The following is a 22,908-nucleotide window of genomic DNA, read 5'->3' as shown; positions in this document are numbered from 1 at the left end:
AGATTTATGCATCACTTTTATAGTCCAAACCAATGCAATTTTCTTGTGATGTTAAAATATTAAAGTCAACTATATTTAATTTTAGCCATCAGTCTTTCCCTACTCCTGTTTTCAGGATTTTTTTTTTACAAGAAAAAATGAAATTTACTAGTAAACATTGTTAAAATTTTTTTAGTCAGATTAAATTAATAGAGTTTAATTGAGCAAAGAACAAGTTGCTGATTGGGGCAGCCTCTCGAGACAGGGTAGGTTCAAAGACTCCAGCACAGCCACGCGATGGAAGAAGATTTATGAACAGAAAAAGGACAGAGATGTACAGAAAATGGTCGAGAGGTGCAGAAACAGCCGGATTGCTTACAACTCTGCGTTTGCCTTATTTAAACATGGTCTGAACAGCTGACCCCCTGTGACTGGCTGAAACTCCATGATTGGCGCAAGAGTAGGTAACAGTCTGTTTACACGTCCAGTTAGGTTACAGTTCATTACATACAGAGAAACGTTTAAGCTGAACTTAAAATAAGTAAGGAGGCAGCTCTAGGCTAAACTTGATTTAGCAAAATAATCTACTAATTCTTTTTGTAATAAAATTATTTAATTTTCAGGTGATAAGATGAAGTATCAGTCTCTGAGATGTGTCATACCCAATAGAATCTGGAGTGGATATTTGCTTTTGTGAATGGTTGTCACATTAGGAAAGTGCATTTAGGAAAATCAGATATTACATTTTCATGGTTATTTGAGCTTGACCATTTTCTTCCTTTATGGGACAAATCATATGGTACAAAGATCAACTAGAAAGAAGGTTTCACGTTTTGAGTTTTTGGGAGGGGTTTTTTAAAATACTATTAAGACTATTCTTTCTTTACTTAGTAGGGGGAGGTAGGAGGGGCATACCAGAATTCAGAAGTGTGACCACCATAACCACTTCATTCTTCAATTCATTTTTCGGTTCTAGGACATGTAAGCAGACAAGGATGGTCTCTAGGAACCATAGGAGTTTCATCCATGTGAGCCATCCGCCTGGTTTACAGCCTCCTGCCCTGCAGGCTGGTCTTCCCTAAACCCTGGGTGGAATATAGTAACCTAGCTGGTTGGAACCAGTTCCTGACAGACCCTGGCAACTTAGAGATGAATCCTGGTGAATCTTCCTCATGTTTGTGTAACACCTCCATCCTGGAGGAACTGTAATTCCATTATCATAACATGCAACCCGTGTGCTGCCATGATGACACTGTGTCTGTGCCCCCGGGACGCCTCCTCTACATGCAATGATGCACCCTCTCCCCTCTCCATCACCCCATAAAACCCTCCTGTCACTTTCCCTCAGGGACACACTGCTTTGGAGAATACACCCAGTGCTCCCCTTACTTAAGCCAAGTAATAAAACTGCTATTGATCAAAACCTGCCTTCTTGTGGAGAGTCGTTTGTTGCTTGACAGGTGAATGAATCTTGTTTGGTTTTTTTTCAGATAAAAGATATGAAAAATTAAACAAACAAAAAACCCCAGACTTGAGACTTTCCCTTAATAACAACAAAGAGTCCAAGTAAGAAGTCTACAGCTTGCCTTCATCTGTGGCGGACTTGCATGAATCATTTTCAAATAAAGATAATAACTCAGTTGGTCTTGTAGTCCAAACAAAATGTGCTACTTCAGGAACATTCTCTTCCTACGTGGCCTTTGCTGCTGAGTCAGTGTGAGACCTTGAACAAGTCTCTGTTTGTTTTGTACTATTCAGATTTCCTCGTCTGTAAACATTAAGTATCTACGTTCCCTAAAAGTAGTTCTGAATGAATGTTATTTAATGGTGCCAATGATGTTGGAGACACCCTGTGGTAAGTGGTTTAATTTATTTTTGCAAGTTGGTATAATATCAATACTATAATGACCTTAAAATAAATGGAGAATGTGGATATGTGGATGCTTTTGTTATTGAGAAGGGGGCTGACTGAGAGTCAAGGACAGTTCGATTTGTTTTTCTACATTAGTCCTATTCATCTGGCAAATGTGAAGTCTCCATTTCATCATTCATGTTCCTAAGGCGGGTACTAGCTTTAGTTACATTTTCTTGCCAAAGTAAAACTTGCATCATATACTTAGGAACGTGTGGAGCACTTCTCAGAGCTGTGCTTAATCTCAGGTGCCCAGAAGTGTTGAAACTTGTTTACAGAACTCTGGACTCATCTCTGATTTACTAACTCAAGTTATTCCCTGGACCTATAATTAACAACTTACCAGGCTGATATTTTCCTCAACCACTTAACACAAAAGAGTGATTACGGAGCTTCACATGCAACATTATCCCTTAAAACTGACTCTAAACAAGGATTTAAAATAAGGTTATTTCCATGCGCACAGGTGATCAAATCCATTGTGTGATAAAACAATAGATCTTTTTTTATGATGTATTTTCATATCTCTGTGACCTTTTTTGTTAGAGAGGTGATACCATTGAGTCCCGGCAGACTTGGGGTGACTCTTAATATACAAAACGATAAATACCTTCTTCTTCAAATAATTCCAAGCTTGTTTGACTCCTTTAAAATAATTTTTAGATATACTTGTCAAATTCTGTGAAATATCCATGTATGAATTTTGATTGAAACTTCATTAATGATGTATTTATCCATTTCTTTTTCTTTTTAACTTAAAATTTATATTTGTTTATATAAAAATTCTGAACATACTATTTTTAAACACTAGTTATAGCTACTTTAGAGTTTTTGGTAGCTATTGTGGAAAGTTTCCTTGTATTATTACTTTATTATTATTACATTATGTAATTGTTTTCATTGCAATATAGTGATATTTATTTGTATATTGATCTGGCACCGTAAAACTTGCGAAATTTTTCTTTTTGTTTTAGTTGCTTATTTATATATTATCTTAAAAGTTCCATGAGGATGGTCATATGAGTCAGCAATAACGATTTTACTAATACTAATTCCTGTATTAGTTTCCTAGGCTGTTATAACAAAGTGCCATGACTGGGTGGTTTTGAACAAAGGGAGCTTATTCTTTCTTGGTTCTGGAGGTCAGAAGCCTGAAATCCAAGTGAAAGTAGGGCCCCCCCGCCCAACCAAAACTCCAGGGAAGAATCCTTCCTCACCTCCTTTAGTTTTCTCAGGGGCCCGCAGTTCTTGGCGCCCTGTGGTTTTGGGGCGGCATCTCCACCTCTGCCTCCGTCTCCACCTCTGCCTCCGTCTTCACCTCTGCCTCCGTCTCCACCTCTGCCTCCGTCTCCACGTGGCTGTCTTCACTATGTGTCTGTGTCCACATTTCCCTCCTAGGAGGAAACCACGGATACTGTGCATTCGATTATAGATCCCTCTAATCTATGATTACCTCATCATTAAATCTGCAAAAATCTCATTTCCAAATAAGGTCACATTCACAGGTTCCAGTTGAACAGGCATTTTTCCACGGAGGAGGGTGGCACTAATTAACCCAGTAAACTCCACCAGCGGGCGCCCCAAACTTCATGTTCTCTCATGTGCAAAATACATTTACCCATCCTAATGTCCCCCACATTCTTAACCCATTAAGCATTAACTCGAAATCAAACATGTCACGTTAATATCAACTCAAAGAGTTACAAATCTCATCATGGAAATGATCTAAATTAGGTATGGGTGAGACTCTTCGTTTTCATCCACAATGGGGCAAAATCCCTTCATCCACAGAACTGTGAAGCTAGAAAACAAGTTATCTTCTCCCAAAACACGATGGTGGAAAATCTGAGGTTGTCTCTATCTTGCCCTCATATTCTGAAGAATACATCTGTTGGATGTAGAACTGTGGGTTGGCAGGTTCTTTCCTTGCATTACCTTATCATATTTTTCAACTGTCTTCTCATCTCTAAAATTTCTGACAAGAAAAAGATATTTGAAACATTTTTTGGAGGTATGTAATATGCCATTTTTCTCTGGCTTGTGAAAACATTCTTTCTTTGGCTTTAAATACTTTGACTATTACATACTTGCTCATTTTAATGATGTTTGCTCACACTTGGAATTTGCTGAGTTTCTATAATCTATATTTATCTTTTACCTAATTGAAAAATATTCAGTTTTTTTTTTCAATAATTGTGTGTCTGTTTCTTTCTGTTTTCTTTCTCTTCTGCTGTGGAACTGCAGTTACATGGATATTGGAACTTCAGAGATTATTTCACAGGTCCGTGAAGCTTTGTTCACTTTGCTTATCAACCTTGGTATTGTTCAGATTTTAAAAAGTTCTGTTGGTCTCTCCAACCCCTTTCTTTGTCAATTCTATTCTTCTGTGAAGCCCAAATTATTGTGTGCTTACTGCATATTTTGTATTTTTCCATTCTTGCGTTTCTTTTTTGTTTTGTTTGTTTGTTTTTGTTTAAGACAGAGTCTCACTCTGTCGCCCAGACTGGATTGCAGTGGTGCAGTCTTGGCTCACTTCCCAGGTTCAAGTGATTCTCCTGTCTCAGCCTCCCAAGTAGCTGGGATTACAGGTGCATGCCACTACACCCAGCTAATTTTTGTGTTTTTAGTAGAGATAGGGTTTCACCATGTTGGCCAGGTTGGTCTCGAACCCCTGAACTCTGGTGATCCACCCACCTCAGCCTCCCAAACTGCTAGGATTACAGGCATGAACAACCACACCTGGCCGATTCTTGCATTTCTATTTGAGACTTTTTCCTAGTTTCTATTTTCTGATGAAACTATTTGTATTTTGATTATTAAGAGCATATTTCTCTTTACACTACTGAGTGTAGTTAAAATAGTTAAAATAATATCCTATGTGCTTATTTCAACATATATTCATTTGGATATTGTCTTCCATAGGTTGTCTTTTCTCGAGAATGAGTGAAATATCCGTCTTTCTTCACCTGTTGACTGGATTTGAATTGCTTCTTGAATATTCTGAAGATGTAGAGACTCTGAATCTTGTTACAATCCTAAATAGAGTATTGATTTTCTAAACTTTAGCAGGCAACTATCTTGGACTCAAGAACATTTTATTTCAAAATTCATTCCAAAGTGCCTTATGTATGTACGGTTTGAGGTTGGTTAGTTAATTGACTGAAATTTGTGCATAGGATCTGGCTCCCCCTCTCTGGTCATCTCCTTTTTGGAACATCTCCCTCACTTTCTAGTGGCAATGATTATTCCAAACTCTGTTCTCTGGTTCTATAGAACAGAAAAAGTACAGATTTTCTATCAAGGATTTACTTATTAGTGCTGACTGCAATCTGCATTGGGGCTAAACTCATTAAGAACACAGGAAAATTACCCCATGCCATTCTTTCTTCCAAATTGATTCCCTTCTATAATCTTCCAGCCTCTGGTCAATCTGCACTGCCTCCAGGCCGCTATTCAAAATATTTATCCAGGATTTGGGTTGTTATTTGTGGTGAAATTGGCCTGGCGGGAACATCTTTGGCTATGCCGAAAGTGGAACACATACACCATGCTTTTGCATTGTCTTTGGCTGAAGCCACTAATATTTCATCTTCCCCAAATATGTCTTCTCTTCATGTATTAACTTGGGACTTTCACAGTTCTTTTGTATTATTAATTTGAACTACATATTTGTGCGAAGATCGAAGTGGAATATAATTTGTTGTAAAAAGTATTTTCTCCCCCAACTGAGTCCCATTCAGAAGGCTACTTCGCTTGGAGTATTTTTGTCCCTATTCGGGGGCATTTTTCTGGTGCTCTTATTATTAATAGTCGCTTTTCAATAGTCCCCAAATTTTGCAAGTATGTCTTTGAAATTCCAGTATAAGCTTAAGACAGTAACTAGTCTCTTATCTCCTCTTCTGTTATGGGTATTAAAACCCCAACCATTGCACATTCTTCTTCTTTTCATGCTAAGAAAATTACCTTACACCCAGTAAATATGCAGAATCTTTAAAGGACTGAAAAAAATAGGAAAATGTTTAACATAGTTAGCAAGGTAGCTGCCTCACACAAGAAACTGCTTGATGATTAACATTTAAGTTTTAAAGCGGTAAAGATAGCCCTTGTGATGAAGGTGATTAGAACGTGATACAAATGACGTTTCAGTGGACCAGAGTGACAGTTACTGGTTAGTTCAACAGGTGAGACTCAATCACAAAGAGTTTACGGATCTTGCTGAAAATAATGGAGACAGGTACCATGGCAGAATCACCACCCTATGCACAACTGACTCTCTGAAATGAGTGCCTAAACCACATGGCAACCAAATGTGTATTATAATTAGTTTCTGAGAAAGTAGTAATAGTACTTGTTGCAAATCTTGATGTTGTTTTATTAAAAAAAAAACCCTAAAATATTATTTATTTAATATTAAAATAATGTTGTAAATATCATTTGATGTAAAGTTTATTTGCAGAATCAAAACTCCTATAAGGAAGTATTATAATACTGGGAAGAAAATTATTTCAAGACAGTGACTCACGAAAAAGTGTTATGTGCTATCTGTGAAAATATGCCAATACTCCCTTGTGTGAGAATATGCCAAGAAAATCTTTGTAGTTTTGAACATTGTCTTTATTACTCAATTAGCCACTTCTTATACTGTAAAATGTAATTTAAATGGCTAAAAAATGAATACATTAAGACAATAAGCACTTTAGGCATTTATTATGAACCTGCTGTATTTATGGAAATGCTTATCAGCCTATTATTTCTTTCAAACTCTAGTCAATACCAGATCTGATTTGTGATTTATGTTTTCCTAATAATGAATTCTTTATTGAATTATAGTTACATGACACTGAGAACAAAGATTTTGCCTCTGGCTGTTATCTAAGCAAGGAAGCTCAAAAAATATTATCTACATACTCTTAATTAGAGAAATCCTTTAAAATATTTTAAACTTTGTGAAAATTCAGACAGGCAGGAGATGCATTTATTATTAAGATTATTTTCAAAACCAAAGCCTTATTAATAAAAAATGAAATTAACAACTTGACTTTTGAGGTTTCACTCTGTCCACAGTGAGTCTATAACTTTGGGAATGTTATTTAAGGTCTCCATTTCCTAATTAGTAAACTAGAAATTCTATTAATGTCTTCAAAAAATTGTTGTGAGGAACATATAATGTATGTATAAAATGTGGACACAGTATTTGGGCCATGATAGTAAATTGTTCAAGAAAAAATTATTTATAAGCTTTCTTCCCTACATTCACAATTTGTATTGCAATTTTAAATATATTTTTCAGAGTAAACCATGACATTTTATTATACATTTGTTTTCACTTCAAATGGATTTTAGTCACAAGGTTGTTTGAACAATATAGTCTATTCTAATCCATCAAAATAAAAGACCAACAAAATATAAACTTGAAATTTCATAATGAAACACACTAGCAATGAATTCAAAGATATAAAGAGAAATCTCTTGTAGGAAATAATAAATCCAAGTCACGTTGGCTTAACTGATTTCTGGAAATGGAAGAGAATAGGCCACTCTTATTCGCCTGGTATTCCTGGGGATAAATTGTGCCTTTACAATGAAACTAGTGGTGGCTTGCTCTGCCTGTCCTCAATAGTATAATGTCAGTGACTGCCAAGAATGCAGCTTTCCCAGGATCAAGAATGGAGCCTGCTTCTTTACCATATTTCCAGAATGATATGCATGTTGCTTAGCCAAGTAATTAAAGACTCCACATTTTAAGACTTGTTGTTTTCTCTGATTATTATAAACACAAAATAAAGAAAATATTTATTAGTCTGAAAAGATATGGTAATGGAATGTCAGGGGAAATGACAGAGTAAGGATCTCTGAAATTTTTCCAATCTATAAAAACAACGAGAGTGCTTTCAAAAATGAGTGGAATCAATCTTTTCAGTACTTGGGAAATTAACCAAAGGCTTGCAACAATTCAGCAGGTTTATTCAAAAAAACTAATTTAGTCTTGGTAAGAGCAGCACACTTTATTGAGTTTTAACATTACTTTTTTTTTTTCTCCTCATTTCCCACCCCCACCAGGGCTGGCAGTCCTAAAAATAGCACACAGTAGTGGGACAACCAGCAGCCTGCCAACCACTGGGGGCCAAAACAAGTTTGGTGCTTGGTCAAAACCCAATTCCAATAGAATCATCATTATTTTAATTGTCTGCTGGTTCCTGGAAGACCCTATTCACAAGGCTTGCTTTTATTTGACCTGACTCAGAGCTTACTCAGAGCAACGGTCTTTCTGCAGGGCATGTATGGAAAGCAGTTAGGAAAACAGAAAGTCACATATATGCATACAGCTGTGGACGTGCTCTGAAATCATCTGAAATGGCCGTAAGCTCTCACCTCTGGCTCACCTTTCAGCCTTACTCAAGCAAAAAGTGAAGGGTAAGGCAGAATTACCAAGTGCCTGGTGGAGTCTTGAAGGCATGCCTGAACACATATGCGGAACCCATCAGCAAAGGCTGGAGGACTGATTGATTCCAGGCATTTAAGGAAATGTCTTTTGAATCTTTGGGTGACCACAAAGCTAAGCAAGCAGAGACTTCAGTGATACAGGTAACAAAGAACAGAGACTTGATAGAACTGATTTGGAAAATTAATTAATGAGAAACAGCAAGAGAAACAAGCAGTGGCAGCAACAAACACCAGGAAGGGAGAGCATCTGATGTCCAGTGTTTACACATTATATTATTTAAAATTTCCGTTTTCAGAAAACACTTTAAGCTGACTGTTATATATATGCTTGAACTAGGTTGAAGAGTGTCACCCCCAAATCCATGTCCACTCAAAAACTCAGAATGTGAGCTTATGTTAAAATAGGGCCTTTAACTATATAATTAGTTAAAATGAGATCATTCTGGGCTAAGATGGATCCTAATCCAATATGACTGGTTTCCTTATAAGAAGAGGGAAATTTAGTCTCAGATACATATAGAGAGAACACCAAATGAACACAAGAGTAAAGGCGGAGGAATACAATTACAAGCCAAGGAATCACAAAGATTGTCAACAACCACAAGAAGTTGGAAGACAGACATGGAATATAAATTCCTCTAGAGCCTTCACAGGGAGCATCACCCTGATGACACCTGGATTTTGGAATTTTAGCTCCCAGAACTGTGAGATGATAAGTTTCTATTGTTTTGAGCTACTTAGAGTGTGGTAGTTTATTAAGCAACCCTAGGAAGCTAATACAATGCACAAAGATCTAAATATAATCACGTCTAAATAATTAAAATGTGAGACTATTTAACCAAATAAAGACAATCAATAAAGAAATAGAAGTTATATTTAAAAAACAAATTCAAATTCTATAGTTTAAAATTGCATTAGCTAAAATAAAAAAATTCACTAGAGAACATCAACGGGAGGTTTGAGTAGGCATATAAAAGAAATTAGCAAGCTAGATATAAATCAACTGAGATTATCCAGTGTAAGGAGCAGAAGGGAAAGAAAACTGGGAATATCCTCAGAAACCTATGGAATGCTGACCTGCACAGCATTATACACAAAACGGAATTCAGAAGAGAAAGGGAAAGAACGAATATTTAAAAATATAGTGGTCCCAAAAGTAACAAATATAGTTAAAAAATTTACACATCCAAAAAACTAAAAATATTATAAATAAATGCATACATTTATGCATAGAAACATTATAATCAAACTGTTGAAAGCCAAAACTAAGAGAATCTTGAAAACAGCAAGAGAAAAATATCCATTATGAATGAAAAAAATCTAAATAAAATTTAGAAATGACTTATTTTCAGATGCAAAGAGGCCAGAAAACAAGATGGAGACATAATCGAAGAGCAGAAAGAAGATACTTTCAACCAAGAATTCTGCATCCATCAAAAGCTATTCTTCAAAATTAAAAGAGAAGTTAAGATTTCTCAGAAAAACAACTAAAATAATTTGTCACTAGCAGATCTGCCTTATAAGAAATAATAAAGGCTGAGTGCAGTGGCTGGCTCATGCCTGTAATCCCAGCACTTTGGGAGGCTAAGGAGGGAGGATCGCTTGAGCCTAGTAGTTTGATACCAGCCTTGGCAACATGGAAAACCCTTGTCTCCACAAAAACTTTTTAAAAAAATTAGTCAAGTGTTGTGGCACACTGCTTTAGTCCCAGCTACTCAGGAGGCTGAGGTGAGAGGATCATTTAAGCCCAGGAGGTTGAGGCTGCAGTGAGCCAAGATTGCATCACTGCATTCCAGCCTGGGCAATAGAGTGAGACCCTGTCTCAAAACAAACAAACAAACAAACAAACAAACAAACAAACAGAAAACTGAAGGTAGTTCTCTAGGTTGGAATGACAAGACACTAGTCAGTAATTCTAACCCACAAAACTAAATGCAGTGAATAAAGAGCACAGGTAAATATAATTACATAGGTAAATATAAAGAACAGTATAAATTCATTCTTGCTTATAACTAGTGTAACTATTTTTCTTCTGTATGATTTATAAGACAACTACATAAAACAATAATTATAAATCTGTTTGACATGCATGCATAAAGATGTAATTTGACAATAGTTCAAAAGAGAAGTCAGGGAAGAAACTTACAGTAGCAAAACTTATTTTATTATTGAAACTAAATTAGTGTTAATCCTGACTAGCTTGTCATAATTTAAGATATTAATTGTAATCTTCAGGTAAATAACTAAGCAAACTTTTTTTAAGTATTAAAAAATGACAAGAGAATTAACATAATATATTTGAAAAATTATTTAATTTAAAAAGAAGGCAAATAATAGAGAAATAGCAGAATATACAAGCCATAAGATTTTTAGAAAACATATAACAAAACAGTAGATGTGAGTGATATATTAAGAGTAATTACATTAAGTGTAAATGCATTAATAGTCCAATAAAAAGTCAAAGATTTGCAGAATAGATTTTAAAAAGTGATCTATGCTGTCTGTAAGATACAGATATTAGATGGAAAGACAGATGTTATAAAGAAATGATAGAAAATGATACAATATGTAAGCAGTCAAAAAAGGAGAGCTGAAGTGGTCATGCCAATATCCAACAAAATACTTTAAAGCAAAAATTGTTACTGCAGAAGAGTATTTTGTAATAGAAAATGGTCAATTCATCAGGAAGATATAAAGATTAAAAACATATGTGCACCTAACAACAGAGCCCTAAAATACATATAGAAAAAACTGATAGAATTGAAAGCAAGAAGAAACAACCTGATAATAAATTACCAATTTCAATATCCATCTTTCAGTAATATATAGAACATTTAAACAGCAAATCTGCCAAGAAATAGAAGACTTAAAGATAATATAAACTAATCAGACCTGAAATGTATGTATAGTAGTGTCCATTTGATGACAGAAGAATACACATTCACCTAAAGTACACATGAAACATTTTCCAGAATTGACTATAAGATTATAAATTATAAAACAATGATGAAACAAAACTATTTTTAAGTTAAAAGTATTAAAGTCATATAAGTTTGTTCTTTCACCACAAGGGAATGTAATTTGAAATCAGTAATAAAAGAATGAGAAGGTCACAAATATATAGAAATTAAACAACATACTCCTAAATAAACAAGAGATTAAAGAAAAAATTACAAGGTCAATCAGTACTCTGAGGTATATGAATTCAAAACTACATCAACTTTTATGGAATACAAGTAAAGCAGTGCTTATACGGAAATTTATAGCTGTAAATGCCTATATCAAAAAATAAGATTAAAAATATCAATAACTTAACCTTCTGCCCTAAGAAACTAGAAAAAATATTAAGCTAAACAAAAGCTAGGAAAGGAAAGAAAGTATTAAAATTAGAGTAGAACTAAATGAAATAAAGACTGTAAAATCAAAAGAGAAAATCAACAAAACTGAAAGTTGTTTCTTTGTGATAAGATCAATAAAACTGACAACCTATAGCTAAATTGACTGCAATGGAATGAATAATTGTGCCCCACACTCCCCAAATCATATGCTGGAATTCTACCCCTCAAAGTGGTAGTACTAGGAGATGAAGTATTTGACAGGTAATTATATCATAAGGGTGGAGCCTTCATGAGTGGCATTAGAGCCCTTATAAAAAGGGACTCTAAAAAACTCTTGCCCTCTTTCCACCATGTGAAGAAACAATAAGAAGACAGTAATCTGCAAACCAGAAGAGGACCCTCGCCAGAACCCAACCCAGCTGGCATCCTAGTCTTTGAATTCTAGCCTCTAAAACCGTGAGAGATAAATCTTTGCCATTTATGAGCCGCCCACACTGACTAAGAAATTAACTAAGAAGAAAAGAGAAAATACTTGAATTAATATTATACAGAGAGAGATAGAAGACATCACTACAGACCTTGTCAAAATAAAAAGAATTATAAGAAAAATCTACTAACAAGTATATGCCAAGAAAAAAATGCATAATCTAGAAAAAATAGACAAATTATTTGAAAGATATACAACTTCATTACTTACACAAAAAATCCTCAGAATAGAACTGTCACAAGAAAAAAGATTGAACTTATTATTTTAAACCTCTCCCCAAAATATGCCATACCTGCCTGGCTTTACTGGTGAATTATACCAGACATTTAGTGAAGAACTAACATTATATACTCACAAACTCTTCCAAAAAAGTAGAAGAGAACAAAGCACTTTCCAACTCCTTCTATGAGACAAATATTTCCCTGATACCAAAATTAGAAAAAAAGATTGTAAGAAAAGATCTACAGATAAATATTCCTTATGAATATTGATTAAAAATCCTCAATAAAACACCAGCAAACTGAATCTAGCAACATATCAAATAGATGTACAGACCATGATTAAGTCAGATCTATTCCAGGAATGCAAGGTTGGTGTACCACATGAGTATCAATCAGTGTAATATATCATGTTAACATAATAAGCAACAAAATACATTTATCACCTCAGTAGACACAGAAAATATAAAATTTTCATAATTAAACACTCAAGAAACTAAGGATATAAAGAAACTTCTTCAACTTGATAAAGAGTATTTCTAAAGAAACATTCAATTAGCATCATAGTTAATAATAAAAGATTGAAAGCCTTCCCTCTAGGATTGAGGAAAAGGACAATGATGCTCCCTGACGATACATCTATTTAACATTGTACTGGAGGTTCTGGCCAGGACAACTCATCAAGGAAAATATATGGACAGCATCCAGACAACTGACTCTATTGCATATGACATAATCTTGTATATTTTAAGACTTAAGGAAATCTTAGAGAATACATAAAAATACTACTACAGCAAATAGACGAGTTTAGCAAGGCTGCAGAAAATAAGATTAATATATACAAATCCGCTGAATATATAGAGTGGCAAAGAACAATTTTAAAATGAAATTAAGGAAACAATTCAATTTTTAATTCCATCAAAAATGATAAATACTTAAAATACACTTAACAAAAGAAGTATAAAACTTACTCACCAAAACAATAAAACAGCACTGAAAAAAACTGCTAAACAGTATATAAACGTATCTGGTGTTCATGCATTGGAGGAAAATATTGACAAGATGCTGTGTACCCAAATTTTTGTACATATTTAATATAATCTCTGTCAGTATCTTAGCAAGCTTTTATTGCAGAAATTAAAAAGCTGATCCTAAATTTATATGGAAATACAAGGGACCTACAAGAGCCAAAACAATCTTGAAAAGAACAAAGTAGGACTCCATCTTCCTGATTTTAAAACTCTCAAAGCTACAGTAATCAAGAATGTGTAGTACTGGTATAGGATAGACATAGAAATCAACGACCTAGAACTGAGAGTTTAAAACTGTGACATATAAGATAAGCCAGTTTTTATAAGGGCACCAAGACAATTCAGTGGGGGAAAGAACAATCTTTTCAACTAATGGTAATGACACAAGTGGATATTCATATGAAAAAGAATGAAGGTGGATTCCTACCTCACATGATTAACTCAAAATGTATGTGTTAAAATGATAAAACTCTTACAAGAAAAGAGATACAAATCTTCCTGACCTTGGAATGGGCAATTTAAAAAAATAACATAATGCCTAAAGCACAAGCAAGAAAAGGAAAAATAGATAAATTAAACATCATAAATATTCAAATGTCTGTGCATCAAAGGACACTATTAAGAGTGAAAATACAATTCACAGAATAAGAGAAAACATTTGGATATCATATATGCGATAAGGGACTTGCATTCAAGACGATAAAGAACATTTACAAACTCAGAAAAAATATACAAATGATAAAAATAAACAAAAAATTTTAATAGATATTTATCTAAGGAAGATAACATGAATGGCTATCAAACATGAAATAGGAAAAGATGTTTAACGTCATTAGTTGTTGTCAAAATCTCAATAAGATACCACTTCATACCCACTAGGGTAGCTATAATAAAAAAAAGACTAGCAATAACAAGTATTTGAGATGAGTGAAGAAATTGGGACCCTCCTAATTGTTAGTTACAATGCAAAATGGTGCAGTTGCTGCAGAAATCAGTCTGACAGTTAGATGGTTAAACTAGCTACTATATGACCTCGCAATTCCACTTCTAGATACACACCCCAGAGAAATAGAAACATATGTCCAAACCAAAACTTGGACATCAAAGTTCATAGCAGCATTTGTTTTTTAGTCAGAATGTGGAAACCAAAAGCAAATACAGCCGAAATGTGCAAACGACCAAATGTCCATTGAAGAGAGAATGAATGGGTAAATACAGTGTTGTCTAGCCCTACGATGAAATATTATCCAGCCACACAGTAAGTGAAGTTCTGGTACATGGTAACATGTAGCTGAATCTTAAAAACATTATCTAAGATAAAGAAACTAGAAATCTTAATACAAAATGTCAGAAATAGTATATCCATAGAGACAAAAACTATTAGTGTTTGCCAGGGCTGAGGGAAGACGAGGAGTTACTGCTAATATGGAATTTCTCTTTGTTGTATGAATACATTTGGGAATTATATAGTAGTGATGAATATGCAACTTTGTGAATACATGAAAACCACTGAAGTGTACACTTTAGAATGGTTAATTTCATAGTATGTTTTTATTTATATTAAAAAACAGACCAGGCAGGGTGGGCTCAGGCCTATAATCTCAGCACTTTGGGAGGCCAAGGTGGGAGGATCACGTGAGGTCAGGAATTCCAGACCAGCCTGGCCAACATAGGGAAACCCCATCACAACTAAAAATGAAAAAAAAAAAAAAAAAATTAGCCGGGCGTGGTGGCACATGCCTGTAGTCCCAGCTACTTGGGAAGCTGAGGCAGGAGAATCGCTCGAACCTGGGAGACGGAGGTTGCAGTGAGCCGAGATGGAATCACTGCACTCTAGCCTGGGCAACAGAGCGATTCTCTGTCTCAATAAACAAACAAAAAACAGTAGATGACAAAAATATAGCCGTGAATTAGGAAACAAACTTTTATCATTTATAGCTAGAAATGGACATATCTAGATCTAGAAATTATTTTTCAAATAAGCAATGCAAACATTAACTTCTTATATTTCAAAGACCCTCAGCTTTGCCACAAAATTCACAAGGGCATGTCTTACACAATTGTTTGACAGATGTTGATTTAGTGAAGCTGATGAGTCTTCAATGTCCATTTATTTATGTAGTAATGGTTGAATTCCACCTAACGACTCTAGCTTTAATTATAACAGGATTTCACATATTTGGGCAATTCTTTATATATTTTTCACGTTACTTTATATCATCCTTTCAGTAACATTTTCAGTTAGACTCGGGCATTTTTTTTTCCCATTTTGTGTATGGAGAACCTAATGAAATGAGAACTTCAGGGTTTTATTCAAGATTGTGTAATACATTATGGAGGCCCTACCAGTCCTAAACCCTCATTCTTAAATTACTTCCGAAATACAACAAAGGGAGAACCCACACAAAGAAAAATATCCATGTTAAACATTTCATGAGAATGCTTTTTCCTGCTAGCTTAAAAAAATCAAGCCGATATGTAGTTTCACGGCAGTGAATGAAATGCTCCTTAGACTTTATTTTTAAAGCCATTCTTTGAACGGTTTGAAGAACCTGCAGCAACTCTCAGCTCTGCCTTGTGAAACAGAATGTTCATATCATCTTGTTACTCTTTAAAAAGACATTTTGGCTCTGAAGAGTTCACAGATTAAAATAGGTTAACACGCAGGACGTTAATCTCTGTTTATAGAAAATACCGAGACAGATGGAGAAGTAATTATGAATAAAAATAGATCTGTTTCTCAAACAGATTCCTGAACAGAGGCATTTAAACATCAAGGAAACTGGAGGCAGGGGCAGGGTGAAACCTATCCCGTTGCTCTGACACACCATCCTGGAGTGACAAATAGGATATTGACAGGGGAATCTGTTTAAGCCTGGAGCCATAGCTAAGCAGGACTTCCAGTAGCTTCTATTATAAGTAGCTTTTTCTGTGCCACCTAGATTTACTTGGCTGTGCCACTAGAATTTTGGACTCGAACTGAATGAACACAGTGTTGGTCTGAATACCGCTCCTCTGCCTGTAATAGGATCCACTGACATTACCCAGGGTGCTAAGGCATGTGAAGTGCCTCTGTAACCAAACTCCACCCTTGAGTCAGAGCCTGGTAATCCCTGGAGACTAACAGACATCCACGTGTTCTGCATGATTCATGCAACTGCTATCTGCAGACAGTTGCTGGGTGAAACGCCCTGTTAAATGTTTACTCATTATGGCTACTTTGCCTGACTACTCTTGAGTTATTTTGACTTGGACTAGAAAAGAAAAAACGAGAGCCAACAAAATGGAACAAAGAATTTGCCCTTTCTCCTGAACATTAGGATCTTTGGTGATTTGTGTGTAGCTTCCCTAGGACAATATGAGACTCATGTTTACAGGGAACATAGAAATCTGGGAAACAGAGACAGAAGACATCAAAGTGAAGAAGCAGAAATAAAAGCCCGGCTGGTCGGGATAGTGTACAGATATGCAGTTAATATAATTATAGCAAAAACAGGCATACTTGTGCCAATCTTTAAAAAAGGATGTTTTAAATCAGGATTCCCCAACCCCCAGGATGCAGACTAGTACTGGTCCGTGGCCTTTTAGGGACTCACAGCAGGAGGTGAGTGGTGGGCAAGTGGACACAACGGCCTGAGCTCTGCCTCCTGTCAGATCAGCTGCGGCATTAGATTCCCACAGTAGCGCAAACCCTACTGCGAACCGCGCATGCAAGTAATCTAACGGTGCTCTTTATGAGGATCTAATGCCTGATAAAACGGTTTCACCCACAAACCACCCCCCACCTACCACATCCGTGGAAAAAAATAGGTTCCTGCTACTATGAATATGGGGGACTGCTGTTTTGAACGATGCTGAATGATTTTATTCAGTTTTGTTTTCTGAAAAGACTGCTTCAAACTAACTTTTTGAAGTTTTCCATCAAGTGTGTGTGTGACAAGTAAAAGAAATATTGTTACAAAAATATGACAACAGACTTGCCATCATTTAGCATATTATTATTGCACAACAACATTTTTTCCTGGATGGTATTTATTAGATGTGGTGGTTACAGAAAAACATAAGCATGAACAGTATGCCTCTATTTGAATACATAAATGTGTTCACACTTGATTTCAGAGAGAGAAATTGAGAATGAGTTGAAGGGAGGAAGATAAAAAGGAAGGGGGACTCAGAGCTCTGCAGTGACCCAAATATCAACAAGACTTGGGAACATTTTGGATCCTGACAAGGGCTGTTCTCCAAACCACGTGTGTGCTCAGCGTTGTACACAGTTCAGTTTACTTCATGCGTTGGAATTCAATGGTGCCAAAGTACATTGGTAAACAAAGTGGACACAAGAGATAATCTGCTTGTCAGCTAGAGACAGACAAGAGGCATGGAGAGGGGTGGCTGAAAATAGGGCTGTTGGCATGCACTCGGGGACTGGAGTGGAGGAAAGTGCTTGGGGGCACTGCAAATAGCACTGAGGGGGAAATCTAGGAGGTTGGGTCATGCCGAGTCTGTGAGCCACAGATCAGGAGAAAAACATGTGACAGGCAAACCCATGGGGTTCTGATGCAGATGCTGTGCCGTGTTCCTCATGGGACTCCTGGCAGGTGGCTTGGGAGAGGGGCTTGTGTGCCTGCAAAGCCATCTCCGGTGAGCAGAGCTGCGAGGTGTGCAAGGTAGCCTCTGACTCCTCATGGGCAATTCTTTCACATACCTGCCAGAGGATGGCTCTTCTGCAGGAAAGAAAAGGAAGCACAAAAGGAGTGGAGGAAGCCAGTCCAGCAGCCAGCCCTGATGCTTTTAGTTCACTCCTTCTTTACAGAGTTCACACATCCACGCATGGCCACAGAGTAGGAGAGGTCACTGCTAGGGTGATCAATGCATATCAAAACTACAATTACTTGCATAGTCATTGCCAAATATAGATTATAAAGTGACCTTATATACATATTCCTATCTGGCATACATCTTTGGTAAATTAGCTAAAAAGGAAATGTTGCATCACTGTATTCTTGGCTATGTTGTTCACAAAAACACTTGGATCTCTTAAGAGTAATACAAGCAAAATCTGGCTGTTTTCCAGCATGTAAAGTAGTTTAGTTGCCATAATATGACTTTTGTTCATCAGGTCACTTATTCTCCCTGCCACTGAATACTAACATTTGACCCTGAGACCCCCTGGCAGCAGACACAGAGCCTGACCCACAGTGGACTCTTGCTGTCTATATATTTTTTGAGACGGAGTCTCACTCTCTCTCCCAGGCTGGAATGCAGAGGTGTGATCTCTGCTCAGCCTCCCAAGTAGCTGGGATTACAGGTGTGCACCACCACACCTGGCTAATTTTTGTATTTTTAGTAGAGAAAATGTTTCACCATGTTGGCCAGGGTGGTCTCTAACTCCTGACCTCAGGTCATCTGCCTGCCTCAGCCTCGCAAAGTGCTGAGGTTATTGGCATGAGCCACTGCGACTGCCCCCTTGGTGTCTATTGATGGGTCCAGTCCAGTGATGCAATTGGAGGGAGCTAGAGGGAAGGAGGGACAGCAGATGGGGAGAGACAGAGATGGGAAGGAAGGGAGAAGAGCAAGAGATAGCATGGAGAGGGAAGGGGCAGAAGAGAAAGGAATGAAGAGGAGGATGAGACTCAGAGAGAGGGAGAGAGGCAGACAGAGGGGTGCAGAGAACGGAAGTCTTTCAGGAAATCTACAAGGTGTCAGGCACACCGTCTTGGATGATTTATGGAAGCCTATAAACAGCTGTATAATAGACATGATGGGTGTGCTGGGTTTCTTATTACTGCCTTTTGTTTGCCTGCATTAATTCTTCACCTTTTCCTATGTAATTTTTCAGTCAGGGAAGCTGATTTCTATAGATTGTACTGCCTGGGCTGCCATGTGGTAGGTGGGAGGAGGGAGATATTAGCACAGGGCGCGGTATTTACGCCTTCGTCACCCCCGTGGCACCAAGTTCTAACAGTGGTTAGGTCCCCTAGTGATGCAGTTTCTGTCAGGGACCCTGATTTGGGGGCTCCAGAGAGTTCTAGTAATAGAATAGAATTTTCTGTTATATGTCTAATTTATACCAAGAGCCAAGAGTACCTGACTATGGTATACAAGTTACAAAAATCAACCTCTCCATCAAAGGTGTTTTCCAACAGTGTCCCTTGAAATGTGTTATTCTCAACTGACAAGACCAAAATGTAGGGAAACTGTGAGCCAATCCAAAAAGCTGCACAAAAAAGACACGACCAATTTTTAGATAAAAATTTTACTGTTAAGTTTGCTCCGCAGAGGAATAGTGGAAGGCAGTGTTTGTGAAATTTTGCAGTTAATACACATACGAGAGTCACATTTCACCAGGGGTTTGAGCAAAAGTGAATTGACTAGGGGAGGAAAGAAAGCTGACATCCACCTCTTTCTTAATTCTTCCAATTCAGAAGCAGTGAGAAGCTTTTGGTATCAGTTGTTTAGATGGGGCTTCACTCATTTCATAGCCTTGTCACATTATTTATCTCATCTGTTCTTCACAGCATCTCATGCTGTGGTTAGAGCACCAATTGTGAAGAATATAGGATACCAAGTCCATCCTAGAAATGACTTCAGGAACTTCATGCTGTAGCTCCATAGTCTGGGAATGGCAGACAGATTCAGCACCAGGAGAACATCACATAAAGGACAAATGTGTATGTTTAAAAATGGCCAGTTTCGGCCTGGCATGATGGTTCACGCCTATAATCCCAGCACTTTGGGAGGCCGAGGTAGGTGGATCACGAAGTCAGAAGGTCAAGACCATCCTGGCCAACATGGTGAAACCTCGTCTCTACTAAAAATACAAAAACTAGCTGGGCATGGTGGTACATGCCTGTAGTCCCAGCTACTTGGGAGGCTGAGGCAGGAGAATTGCTTGAACCCAGGAGACGGAGGGTGCAGTGAGCCAAGATTGCCCGCTGCACTCCAGCCTGTTGATGGAGCGAGACTCCGTCTCAGGAAACAAACAAACAAACAAACAAACAAAAAACAAAAAAACAAAAAACAAGTTTCTGCTTGACTTACAAGACCTCAGCCAATGTATTTCTAAATCAAATAACAGATTGGTGAACTCACTTTTAAAGCAATGATCTCAGGTTTTCAAAACAGATTTAAGAATATGGTATCAAAATCCTAGTCTAGGTTTCAATATTTCAGTATTTACAGATGATGTCTCAGAAAGCAAAGAAGCCGTTATTGACAAGCGCTTTGCAGGCCAAAGGCCACTGCCAGGGAATATAGTGACAGTGGATTTGCTGCCAAACTGATGATTATTTTCTTGTTTTCTTTTCAGCCCTATTGGTTCCTGGGCTCGGACTGTTGATGCAGCTATTTCTATTTGGTTATGGGTAAGTCAACACTGTATTTATCACTGTGCCCATGTTTTCCTTCAAAGAGGCACATGTAACTGTGTCCAGTTGCAGCTGAGAGCATATTTTAAAAAGGAATTTGGCTTCAATGTCTTTAACTGACTTTAAATAAATTGCTTGTGAGACTGTAGAGCAGAAGATTTTACAATATTAAACCTAGCTCAGAAGAAATGCTGAATTTAGTAAATAATCATTTTTAAGAACTTAGATAATGTCACCTTTTAAAAAACCTGGGACTTCAAATAACTTCAAAATGAGGAAAAGCTTTTATCAGCTATAGAGTTAAAATGCGGATGTTAATCACAGGTTAGGGTCTTAATAATTTCTGAAAAGACAAATGCAGCATTATTTGTGGAAGTACATACAGTTGTGTATAGCGTAACAACATTTCGCTTAACAAAGGAACGCATATACCATGGTGATCCCTCAAGATTATCATGGAGCTGGCAAACTCCTGCCAACTAGTCAGGCAGTCGCCATTGTAAGACTGTAGCAAAATGCATTACTCCTGTGTTCGTGGTGATGCTTGTGTACAAGACTTATCGTACACATGACTGTCAGTCATACGAGAATATAGCACATACAGTTAGGTATAGCACATAATACTTGACAATGATAATGAATGATTAGGTTACCAGTTTATTTATCATACTGTACTCTTTATTGTTATTTTTGATTGTACTCTTTATGCCAATATATTATTAAAAAGTTGGTTGTGAAACAGCTTCAGGCATTTCCTTCAGGAGCTATCCAGAAAAAGGTATTGTCATCATAGGAGATGCCAGCTTAATGTGTGTCATTGCCCCTGAAGATCTTCCAATTTGACAAGAAATGGAGGTGGAAGACAGTGATAATGATCCTGACCCTGTGTCAGTGTAGGCTATAGTGGTTTGTGTTTTAGTTTTTAACAAAAAAGTTTAAAAATTAAAAAATTAAAAAATATAAGAGCACGTATAGGATACAGATATAAAAAGAGACAATATTATTATTATTATTGTTATTTTTTTGTTAAGACGGAGTTTCTCTCTTTTGCACAGGTTGGAGTGCAGTGGCACCATCTTGGCTCACTGCAACCTCCGCCTCCCGGGTTCAAGCAATTCTCCTGCCTCAGCCTCCTGAGTAGCTGGGATTACAGGCGCCCGCCACCATGCCAAGCTAATTTTTGTATTTTAGTAGAGATGGGGTTTCACCATGTTGGTCAGGCTGGTCTCGAACCCCTGACCTCGTGATCCACCCACCTTGACCTCCCAAAGTGTTGGGATTACAGGCGTTAGCCACCATGCCCGGCCAAAAAGAGACAATATTTTTGTTCAGCTGTACAGTGGATTTGTGTTTTCAGTGGAGTGTAATGACAAGAGTCAAAAAATTAAAACAAAGTGAAAAGTTTACACTGTAACAAAAAGTTATAGTGGGCTAAGGTTCATTCATTATTGAGGAGAGAAATTTTTTGTGTACGTGTTGTGCAGCCTAAGTGTACAGTGTCTGGAAGGTCTACAGCGGTGTTTACAGTGACATCTAAGTCTTTCACATCCACTCACCAGTCACTCACTGACCCACCCAGAGCAACTTCCGGTCCTGAAAGCTGCATTCGTGGTAAATGTCCTACACAGGTGCACCATGTTTATCTTTTATACCGTATTTTTACTGTATCTTTTCTACGTTTAGATATGCAAATACCATGGTGTTACGATTGCCTACAGTATTCAGAACAATAACATGCTGTACAAATTTGTTGTCTAGCAGCAGCAGGTGTATAGTTGGCTCTTCCGTCTAGTTTTGTGAGAGTTCACACTATGATATTTGCATAACAACAAAATCACCTACGGATGCATTTCTCAGAATGTATCCCCATTGTTAAATGATGAATGGCTGTGTGTGTGTACAGGCAGGACTCTGTGTGTGTGTACTATATATACTATATATGCATACCACATATGCACACATCCACACTATACTATGCACTATACATATATACAACTACATAGGCAAATATAAAACTACATGTGCATAAATACACAAACACACATACATATGTATGTATAAAAGGTAATGTATTGATATTATTAATAGTGACAATGTGTACTAAGCATATATTTATATATTCTTAAATATAT

At 37.0% G+C, this 22,908-nt stretch overlaps 1 long non-coding RNA gene across 1 annotated transcript; it reads left to right on the top strand.

The window, feature by feature from the left end:
- Nucleotides 1-1,726: 1,726 nt before the first annotated feature.
- LOC123575507 (uncharacterized) lies at nucleotides 1,727-22,177 on the top strand. Its single transcript, XR_010577666.2, has 3 exons — nucleotides 1,727-1,834; nucleotides 20,719-20,773; nucleotides 21,832-22,177. It is a non-coding gene; the product is annotated as an uncharacterized lncRNA (long non-coding RNA).
- Nucleotides 22,178-22,908: the final 731 nt, after the last annotated feature.

Source organism: Macaca fascicularis, chromosome 9, assembly GCF_037993035.2.
Source record: "Macaca fascicularis isolate 582-1 chromosome 9, T2T-MFA8v1.1".
In the NCBI taxonomy this organism is placed as follows: domain Eukaryota; kingdom Metazoa; phylum Chordata; class Mammalia; order Primates; family Cercopithecidae; genus Macaca; species Macaca fascicularis.
The sequence above is the reverse complement of the archived record's forward strand: the minus strand, read 5'-3'. Positions and strand labels throughout refer to the sequence as shown.